Genomic DNA, 12,096 nt, shown 5'->3' on the forward strand with positions numbered 1-12,096 from the left:
GCACTCACGTTTTATAATTAGATCTCCCTCCAGCCACAACATTAAAATAATAATCACATTTGCTAAATATATCTATTTTTCTCCAACCAACCCTGACATTAGATTTATATAGCAAACACATTTAATATATATTTCCCTTCCTCCAAACAGCCCCAAAAATAATTTAAATAGCATTTACATTTAACAAATATTACCATTTCCCACAACAATCACAGGCATTATAAAAACATAATCACATTTAATAACTAGACCTCATTTTCCACAACCAGCCCACAATTTATAAATAGCTCCCAAACCACCCCAGCATTAAATTAAAGGTTTATTTACCCCTTTATAAATTCATAGGCCACACTATTAAATGAAATTGCCCCACCATCACCCCACAAATAAAATAGTACCCAATAATTAGCCCCCACCTGCACTCCACAATTAAATGAATAGCCTACCTCCCACATTATATTAAGACCCCCCCCCTTCCACACTACATTCATTTACTGTTCCCCCACACACACACACAGACACAGCATTCATTTACTGGCCCCCACAATATTTGCATTCATTTATTGGCCCTTCACTCACGCGCACATACGTCACCTTCATGGTTAGTCCATATATGTCCATTCACATAAGATTACCAATGTGTCTTCTCAGTAACCATCTGAATCTCTTGGGAGTCTTCAATAGGAGACTTTCTCAATTTCTGGTTCCTGAATCTGTCCCTCTGGATCGCCTTTTTCATCCTTATCAGCAGTATTATTGAGACCAAGGCAGAGGGAATGAAAATCAGAGCAGACAGCAAGATGACTGTGTTAAATTTAAAGGAGAGCCTTTCCAAAGTGACAGTTAATTTCATCTGAGGCACTTTTCCATGGACATCTGGTGGGTTCCTCACTACACAAGACTGTGTGCCATTATCTGTGAGTCTCAGGTCCTCCAACAAAGTGGAGGCATCTCCACGATCAATATCCCCCTCCCACTTTACACGATCCTTGAACAGAGCATTTAAAGTGGGGTATGTATGCCTTTGTCTGGTAGTGCAAGATAGAGACAGTTGAACCTCCTTCCTTAAGACGGTAGTTCCAGTCTAAAGTTACCGATTCAGATATGGGGTAATTTGAAGTGAAGCTACACCATAATTTAACCAACTCTCTTACCACACCATATACTGCGGAGTCCATGTGGATGTCTATGGGGAGAACCCCGGGAACACCCACTACCAGCACTAAGACCCGAGTCCATAGTACTCTTCTCCAGGACAGATCCATACTCCGACACTGACACTGACACACATACATACATACATACATACACACAAACAAGATGCTGCAGACACTAACATTGACACTGACACACACAACCCCGCACTTACCTTGCTCTATCCGCTCCGTGAGCTCTGCTCTGCAGTCTTCTGACATGAGACGGCACCTATCATGTGCTGCGCATCCCATGTCAAAACAGAAGCTTTCGGCAGCATCCAATGAGAAGGTGGCTGGTCCCGGAGAAGGGGCCAATTGAGTAATTGAAGTTAGGGCCGGCCCAAAATAGTGTTTTTGGGTCCGGCCCGGGGGACTTCTGCCCCCCTGCCCCCCGCCCCAGCCCGCCCCTGAGAAGAAGTAAATTAATGTTATCAATATATTAATTACACCGAGTTTGGTCTCAATCTGTTCGCAGTCACATGAGAATATTTCCGATAAAATTTACGTAGCATTCACAGTTATAATTAATATTACTTTTCATACACCAAATAGCAACACCAGAGCTCGCATAAAAGAACCAGTTTATACAGGTCCAGGGGCGGGAGGCTGAGGAATGACAGCTGGACACATATGGAAGGATGACCCCCACCTCAAGGAACAAAAACCAGAGGAATCAATCAATGCGGTGTCGAGTCCTTGAGAGGTCATGACCCATTGACTTAGGAATGTAGACCTTAATACTTTAACAATGTATCTTTGTGATGTCACTGTCTTTTATGTCTGTACAGTGTATAAAAGTGTTCACCTCTGGCTTTGGAAACCAGAGCGTTCTGATAGAAGCTTATGCTGGTGTAAACTGCGCAAGCATATGCATGCAATACTTTGCTTGTAATCTATTTGTGAATAAAACTCTTTTGTGCTTTGGAACCACAGTGATCACATCGGAGAATCTTTATTCCAGATGATACATGCAAATGTTTCAGCTGGGCGCTCGTGAAGCAGACTCCACACTACTCTAGGACTCGCAGAACTACAGATGTCAGATTATCTACAAAGGGTGGAAGAGGCATCACATAAGGAAAGAACACATATCGTTATACTTTTATTTTACAAGTTGTGTTAATAAGCCGAATTCCTACTTTGAGAGTGTATCAGAGATGCTAGAGTGAACTTAGACCGACAAAGGTAATATCATTTTACATAGTCCTATTTTGAGATTGAAATGCACAGTGTTTGTTTATTTGTTTAAATAGTGCATATTACGTTTCTACACTGACACAGATTTATATATAGATATAGATATATATATATATATATATATATATATATATATATATATATATATATATAATAGAATCTGTTTTGTTATAATATAGTAAAGTGCATCCAATGTGTTTCAAGTCACAGGGACTCTTTACCTTGATAAAGAGTCCCTGTGACTTGAAACGCGTTGGATGAAGGGAGGCACTTAACAGAAAGACGGTGGAGTTACCCCTGCGCATTGTTTGAGAACTTATTGGACTCAGGTAATACCCACGTTGTCGCTGTATATGCTGTATTGATTTTATTTCTGGTACACTTATATAGCAACCCTTTTATACTCATTTATACAATAAACAGTATTATGCTATGATATTCCTTTTTTTATTGTGATTGCATCGCTGGAGAAAAGTATGGAGGATATGACCATCTCCCTATTGGATGTTATCAGAAGTGCTGTGGTACAAGACATGTGCTTGTAAGCTTAATACCTTTGGGGACTTCCTCACGTGGTGTGAACGATTTGGCCAATCTAGACACTCCATAAAGGGATACAGACCCCAGGGATTTTTTACATGCTTTATCTGTTTGTACTATACTGCTCTATGTTTCCTCCATGTTTTGTGTTACAGTGATTCACCATATGACACTGGCATTCATTTATTTGTGACCCAATCAGCGCTATAAGGTATACTGTCTATGTATTATATGTGATTTTGTCAAGAAGCTGGTGACTTCTTTTGTAGACCTTAGGCAGCGTTTGGGATTCAGCATTAGCGCCCATTCTTGATATAATTTGTTTCTACTGTTCATATATTAAATATACAATATTATATATTATATAGAGCATAATATAAAGCGTATCCTCGCTGGAAAAAAAGAAAGTTTCCAGGTAGGAATTTTAAAGCGTCTCCTCACTGGAAAAAAAAGAGTTTCTAGAAAGGAAGGAGTATCTTCACAGGAAAAAAGTTTCCATGCAGGAAGGAGTATTCTCACTGCGAGAAAGCGTTTCCAGTAGGAAGAGTGAGAGAACTTTGATTTAGAAATGCTTAGCTCTGTGGACGCTCAAATTGTGTGCAACCTGTATTGGTTAATAATTTGGCATTTTTCTTACCTAGCCTAGAGTTTGAAGGACCTCAGACTATGGGAGCCAGGCAAGCATGATATGGGGCAACATTAGAATATAAGTATATGATAGGATCTGAAGGGTCTCCAATATACATTATGAGCAAGAAATATGGTCAGAGATCAACTGTGTATTGTGAAAAGTGAACTGCTGAAAGTTTAAAAAATTTTCCTAATGTTGGTAGCTTTGATCCTGCTTTAATGAATATAGTTTAAGCTCAAATTTGTGTGCTACCTTCAAGAAAATGAAGGCTTAAACATATCACGTATTTAAATTTGTGGCAGTGTGAAGGAAAAGTTTGCTGCAAGAAATTAGCGCAGGTGGATAAAGAAAATTGGTTAAAACCTGAGCACACAACAGCGCCATCCCCACCTTATGTGGATAGTAACCAAAGTACATCCAGGTAAAACAGTGAGCCCTGTAAAATATACCCTGTTTTGGAAATAAATACATGTATTAATGAAGGGGATGAGGATGAGCCTACTTTAATCTCTGCAGTAGCTCAAACTTTAGTTATTTGCTACAGAACCCAATAAAACCCTCCCACATACCAGTAGGCACAAAAATATCCATTGTGCAGAGACAATATTTCCAGCTATTGACCCTAAGTGTAGTGATATTATAGAATTACATCCAGTTAGAACATTATCTGTTCCCAATGGTAAGGCAGATAAGGATGGAGTGGTTCCAGTCAGGAATGTAGCCATGCATTAATACATGTATTTTTTTGAAGTAGATCTGATTTGCATTATATTATCAATGATTTCCATGATCCAAAGAAATATTTAGCTGAGTGTCAAAAATGTATTAAGGATCTGGGAAATCCACACAAAAAAAACTAATGGGCTGATAATGTTAAGGGCTTGTCTTCCTCCCAATACTGATATTCCAAACTATATCAAAAATAGTCAACTTGAGGAGGATAAAACTGACTGATGAAGACAATCAAATATAAATAATATTACTGTCTAAGTGTACACTTTTCTTTGGTAATTAATTGCCACAAAATATTTATCATTAAACAAAAAGATAGTGAAAGTGCAGATTACTTTGCCAGAGCAATTCCAGACATGGCTATGTACCTTGGCATTTAGGACATCAAAGATAATGTTCACCATAGGGAAGTAGTGGTGTCAGTCACTTGTTGCTTCAATTCTCATAAACAGAACACAAGGTTGCAAAGGATTAATTAAAATCATGCAAGACAAAGGACAAATACTTGGAGCACTGTCTCACCCAGGGCCTGAGACATTTGACAATGGACAGGATTGAGGCTATACAGGACATGACACTGCCACAGAGCCAGCAACAAATTTGTACTTTCTTAGGAATGTTAGTCTTATCCTCTAAACCTGAGCGTGTCTCACATACTGTGGAGTCAGATCAAACATTCCTCAACCTTAAAGACAGCCTGAATAAAGCACTTGCTCTGGGAATACCTGATTATGAAAAACCTTGTGAGTTATATTGTACTAAAACTTCTGGTTGTGCTGCAGGAGTTGTGGCACAAAAACATGGTGACACTAGACGACCGGTAGCATTCTACAGTGCACAATTGGATGCTGTGGCAATATCTCTCCCTACAAGTTTAAGAAGTGTAGCAGCAATTGCTCTTCTGGTAAGTAAAAGCGAGGACATAGTACTGGGACATGATAAAACTGTCTATACATCACATGTGGTATCTTTCTTCATAAATTCTGTCTAAATTAGCATGTCTCCTAAGCAAGATTTACAAAATGGGAGATAGCACTAAAGTCACCTGCAAACATCACAGTTAGGAGGTGTAATATGCTAAATCCTTCATACCTTCATATGTTCTTCGAGATGCACAAAGATTGGAAGGAGAGGAGACTTTAGCTGAAGGTGAATTTGGCAGGTATCCAGATGCGCATGATTGTATGGAATATTTAAATCATACCTTTACTGCAAGACCTGACATACGTGACACACCCATACCAAATGTAGATTTTACATTTAATAGGATGGGATTTTTCATAGGCAGACAGAGACAGGAGAATTATGTACTTGTTACGCTGTTGTAGATGACAAAGGTGTTATGCAGCTGAAACCCTTGGCCCACCTCACTCAGCCCAAGTGGCTGAACTCATAGCATTGAGAAGAGCATGTGAGTTGGCAGAGGGTAAATCAGTTAATATGTACACTGACTCTACACTTTTTGGGTAGTACATGACAATGGGGCTCATCATCATCTTAGGAATTTTATGACAGTGGCAGGCACATCAGTAGCGTACCTAAGGAAGTAGCCATTATCAAGTGTGAATCACACACATATGACAGGGACCCCATATCATTTGGTTACAAGAGAGCAGATGAGGCTGCTAAGAGAGCAGCAGGCTCACTCATAAAAACAAATGTAACCAAATTAATGATTTTTAAAGCACTCAGTGTACAGAAATGAAAAGAAATGCAGGATTTGTGTTCCCTACAGGAGAAGGCTATCTGGAAGTGAAAGGGATGTGATCAAAAGTCCTCTGGACTCTGGAAAGATAGACAAAGTAAGCCAGTAACTCCCAAGGCACATCTTCAAAGCTTAGCAAAGGCAGCACATGGTCTGGGTAAGGAGGGTATGTGCAAATTCGTAAAAGCATAATTGTGTGCACCAGGCTTCTCTTCACCGGCTAGTAAGAAGGTAATGTCTTGTTTTACTTGTCTGAGAAAGAATACAGGAAGAGCGATACCGGCAGAGCCATCCCACATTTCTGCTACAGATGGACCTCTTTAGGTCATAGAAATCGACTTCATCCAATTAACACCCTGCAGGAATCTCAAATATGTATTAGTATGTATCATTTTTTCCTTTAACTGGGTAGAGGCTTATCCAACTGTTTTTTTCACGTCTAAGAAAATTGTTCATAAATTTTTTTGTAGATTTGGGACCCCAAAATAATTGAAAGCGTTTGGGGTACACACTTTCCTGGGGATGTCTTCTAGCTTATGTGTAACTCAGGGGTATTGATGGTGAGTTACACACTCTCTATATGCCACAAGCCAGAATATAGGTGAAACATACTTAATAAAAACAATATTAAATCAATTTTAATTGGTTAAAATTTGGATTATCACTCTGAGATAAAGAATATAATTGGGCTGCTGCCTGAATATCCTAGTCCAGACAGATGTCCACCTTCCTTTACCAAAAAAACATATATAGTAAAAAACCATGCAGATCCGACACTGCCTCTATTTTTCAAACTGCGTACATATACAAATATGTTCAAAAGATGGCTACCTGAGCAGCCAAATCGGATCTTATTTGCATATCACACTTATTATATACACCCAGTGTTTGTAATTAGGTGTTAACCCAGATTTGTCAGGTACAAATCCCTCTATTTTACTACTTCATATGCTATTTTAAGCATAAATACATGCAACATAAACCTTACAGTTCTAAATTTATCTTACATTTCTGATGTGTTTTTCATGAGAAAAAATTGGCTCCTTGTAGTTGTTGCAATTGTTTATCGCTGTCAGTATAGCTTAATTTTTCCGCACTGCAACACTGAATTCTCATTACTTGCATGGAGGAAACAAAGAATAATGACAGGCATAGTGAAGTTTCTGCTATTACATTTTAATCTATACAAATAGGTTGCCCTTACATCACAGTAAATAAAAACAAGTGTTGAACAGTGTGTATGTATTCTTCCAGCCACCGCGTCTGAGCCAGGGATGTTGTTCATGCTGTTCAGCATGTCTGCCTTAATTTCTGGCCCATCAGTACAACACTACGGTGGCCTTTGGATCCTCAAAAAGAGTAGCCACTCTGTTTGATAAGTAGTATGTAAGCTGGTAGGTGGATATATCCTGTGTATGTTCTGTTTGGTTAACACCTAATTAAAATCATAACATCTGTCAAAGTCGTATAATTAGATGAACAAAAGTATATTTGTTGATATTGTTTCATTGTGCGATTGCATTTGGTATGCCACGCTACATGTGGCGTACTGCGAACGCACGGTAAAATACGCATGCACAAACGCGCATTACAACATTTAGTTATCTATATAATTCATATTCATATTGATTCCATTCTACAGTGATTTATGAGCAGATAGTATTTAGCTTATTATTAGTTTATATATTATGATTATATGTGCACTTCAGTGTTATTTTAGGTTCAGGTTATAGGAAAAGTGTCATGTCTGATATCATTTTAATCCTCTAATCATCAGCAGCTGTCCGGTGCATTCGGCAAAGAAATCGCACATTGCATACGCTAGTTATTGATGTTAGTGAATAAACCTTTAATATGATGCTGACCATAAAATGCTAATGGACTAGTTGTAACTGGAGTCTTGGCGGGAAGAAAGGAGCACATCCCCTGGAGAGATGACCCCCACCTTTGGATTCTTTAGTTTGAACTAGCCTATGATCTGCAACCCCCTGGACCTTCCTGAAGTCTGGACCTATAGAAGCAAGCCACGTCATCTACATTGTTCTCTCTGTAACACTGAATGCATATAATCATAGCTGTGTTCCCACTAGCTTCAGTCATTCGCTGACCACAGTATTCAAGGGTGAACTACTGTCCACTGGTACCCGTGGGAATGCAGCGAAGCGCATGCAAAGCGAGCGCGGTATGTATGTATGTTTTGGTATTGGCTGTGCTATACTGTATCATATTATAATCATGTATTGAACTGTTAACTTTTTACATCTGCTAAAATAAATTACTTTGTGCCTTGGAAACACAATACAATCGCTTGGACAATGCTTAATTTGAAAACGATAAAATTACTTTAATAATTTGGGGGCTCTGAATTTGGAGGTTACGTTATCGGCAGGTATGCAACGCTTACGGTTTTTGGTTCCTCAACAAAGGGTGGATTGGCGGATGCGTCTCTCACGGGAAAGAACGCAATGTATTCAAAACCCGTTGTTCACTCTGTGTTGTGAAACTGAATGTCTGTTGTTGCATAATCTGAAGGAATGCTAACTTGAATCTAGGGACAAGAAAGAAAAATGTTTCTTTTTATTGTCGTTTTGCGTTTTAAAAGGTATTGCATTGCATAGCGTATGTGTACTTCCTGTTTAGCGTGTATGAACTTCCGGTATTGTTGCCGCGTGTTTCAACAGTCGTGTTCATAGTCTGTTATATATGTATTGTATAATCACTTATTAAAGGCTCTTAAAATATATTACTATTGTTTGGGAAATCTATTTTCTGTACAGAAAACAAAAAGGTTGTGTTTGTGTATGCGAATGATATGCATAAAGATAGGAAAATCGCAAGTACAGTTAAAATTAGACAGGAAAGCGTTGTATCCAGAATTTAAGTACTGTTGAAATTAGACAGGAAATCGCAAGTACAGTTGAAATTAGACAGGAAAAGCGTTGTATCCAGAATTTAAGTACTGTTGAAACTAGACAGGAAATCGCAAGTACAGTTGAAATTAGACTGGAAAGCGTTGTATCCAGAATTTAAGTACAGTTGAAATTAGACAGGTAAGCGTTGTATACAGAATTTAAGTACTGTTGAAATTAAACAGGAAATCGCAGGTTCAGTTGAAATTAGACAGGAAAGCGTTGTATCCAGAATTTAAGTACAGTTTAAATTAGACAGGAAATCGCTAGTACAGTTGAAAATAAACAGGAAAGCGTTGTATACAGTTGAAAAAAGATAGCGCTATGGTTCAGGTGTGTCTGACGAGGCACGGTAAAAAAAGGTGACCTGACAACCAAGGTTCTGTTCTAAGTGTGAACAGGATATAAAGAAACCTTTGTGTGAAGTGGTGTTCTGTTCTAACAAAGAACAGGGGATAAAGAGACACCACAGAATATGCATGGCAGGTATACTCGAAGCGAAAATAACAAGTTTTCGCGGCATTCCCAATAGTAATCACAAAGCTTACTGATAGTTAGTATCTGTAAGCGGTGCGATCGGTCCGCATGGTTGATTTAGTGCAGCCCTGATTGTGACTTGGGAGATGTGGGAGGAAATATGCTGCAACTACTGATATTCTTGATTGATATCGGTTGCTAACAGTGGTAAAGTACTCAAACTAGGAAAGGCATTGTTATTTTTAAAGGGACGTACCTGTTGAAATCGTCCAGGGCCAAGAAGACATGGCCAATTGTGTACTGCATAATGAATGACCGGTTGGTTTGGCAAAGTATGTTATGCATAATAAATATGGTGCGTATGCAACGGCATACTGTGACAAATGGGTCAAGATGACACGGGAGTGTGTGAAACCTTTCCCAAACATAGGTAGTTTTGACTTAGAGGTGTTAAATAATGTTAGAGATAAAGTGCTGTTGATTGAGTCAACAAAAACAAGAATTGAACATGATGACTGTTTAAAATTGTGGCAACAAGAAGGGTAAACGTGGCAAAGAAGCGCATGTTCAGCGGAAGTAAGCGTACCGTAAACAAGCATTCTGGAAGTGTGCATTGCAAAGCATGGAGAACTAAGCCCAAGCGCGCCCCCGACAAATGTGGTCTGGCGGTAGGTACAGCCAATACCAAAAATGTTAAAAATGTAATGGATAATTTGTATGATGTCTTAAGTTATGATGAGAGTAATGTTTTAGAAGAAGAAAATGTACCCACCATCATTTCAGCCATTGCCCATGCCAGTAACATACAAGAAACAGTACATGGACAAGGAAAGGGAACGGTTCCACCAGCAGGGGCAGCGGCTGAAATTGGTGGGAATAATATAGGAATTAATGGAACAGGGGACATTCATTGTACTGCAACAGCAATTCCAGCGACTAGTTCAGGATTTATTGATTTGGTAGGTCTGCATCCTGTCCGCGCAACAGCAGTTCCCAATGGGAAGGCGGACAGAGATGGTGTAGTTCCCATAAAACATACAGATATGCATTTTCCATGGACTAGGACGGAACTGTTTACAATTATGTCCGATTTCCCTGTTCCTAGAAAAGATTTGGCCATGCGTCAAAAATGTATTAGACATTTAGGTAATGCACATGAGCCTACTAATAAAGATTGGCGAGTGGTGTTTAGAGCCTGTCTTCCTCTCGATACTGATATACAAAAGTTTATTAAGGATTGTATGTTGGAGGAAGATAAATCCTTAACCGAGGATGATAATCAGGAAAATATTAGATGTATAATCACACAGTTGGCCATATATTTTCCTGTGATAATGGAATGAAGAAAAATTTTCAATATTAAACAAAAAGGTAGTGAGATTACAACTGACTATTTTGCTAGGGCTCTAGCGCCCATGATTAAGTACACAGGGATACCAGATATAAGGGAGGTAGCTGTTGCAGTACTAATGGACGGTCTCCGGGAGGATTTAAGAACCTGAATACAAACCTCTTTCCCTAATTGGAGAGGTCTCACGGTAAATGCAATTAGAGAGCATGCCGTGGAACATGATAAAAATATATGTAAAAAGGAAAAAGCACAGAGTGATATGCTAATGATGGTGAGTATCCAGGCTTTAAAAAGATTACATTTACAACCTCAGATTTATAATAACCACTATAAGGGACGAAAGAAACAGAAATCTCTGAAGTGTTTCAATTGCAAAGAAGAAGGACATATTAGGAAGGATTATAGAAAAGAAAAACACAATCCTAAAGGAGGGTCACATAAACACCCGCAAAGAAGGTGCACAAAAGTCCCAGAGGTTTTCCAACAGGCACCTGCACACCTCACAGCAGTAAATGTTTTGAGGAAAAACTATAGTCAACTCAAGAAGTCAGGTCATATCTGTAGTCCTACAACCAAGCAAGGTAAATGTTAATCTGTGGTAAGTATTAGTGTGCAGGTTTAGAAAGAAACTGATTTAAAAGTAAAACTTTGTTGATTTTGCTTGTTTGTTTTATGCTGTCACATGTTTGCTTTTCTGATCACTGGCCGATGCCAAAGAATGGAAATGTTTGTTTTGTTTGCTGTTTTAAGATAACTATCTTGTTTTTCTTCTCACAGATAAGGGTACATGAAAGAAATATAGACTTAGTGCTTAAAGGGGTGGGATAGAGAAATAGGAAAATTACTCTTGAAAGACTACTTAACAATGGATCATTGGAACACTCTTTGTTTTAGGCTGCAGTGACTCATGATAATTTGTTTGGCTGAGAATCATTATCCAAAAATGAAGTATGTACATAATTTGCTCCAAAATATCGTTTTATGTATCTCAGATGAGTCACTAAGAGTTAATTTTTTTAATTTCTCTGTTATAAGTCAGGAAATCCGTTGCAAAGGTATATAGTTATGTGATACAGAGTTCTTAATGAACAAATGATGGACGAGACTGGATTGCACAGTTGATGTAAGACCGCCTAGTCAAATATGGGGAGAGGTCATAGTTTGGTGAATTGCTAAGGGGATTAGTGGAATGAATACAGCCATTGTCCCATAGTGTCCAATCCAGCTGTCATGTTTGCTGGAAAATCTCCCTTTTTGCATGTCTGTTTGTTTTCAAACCCTTGTATTTAAATCTTTGTATTCTTATTACTCGTTGCTCTCCTATTTTCTCATTCTTTACATCTATGCTAGTATCTCTC

The 12,096-nt window shown here is 38.6% G+C and overlaps 1 pseudogene; it reads right to left on the bottom strand.

The window, feature by feature from the left end:
• Window positions 1–622: 622 nt before the first annotated feature.
• LOC142095350 (myelin protein zero-like protein 3) lies at window positions 623–1,265 on the bottom strand (annotated as a pseudogene).
• Between the last annotated feature and the right edge of the window lie 10,831 nt (window positions 1,266–12,096).

The sequence above is a fragment of the Mixophyes fleayi genome, chromosome 6 (assembly GCF_038048845.1).
Source record: "Mixophyes fleayi isolate aMixFle1 chromosome 6, aMixFle1.hap1, whole genome shotgun sequence".
In the NCBI taxonomy this organism is placed as follows: Eukaryota; Metazoa; Chordata; class Amphibia; order Anura; family Limnodynastidae; genus Mixophyes; species Mixophyes fleayi.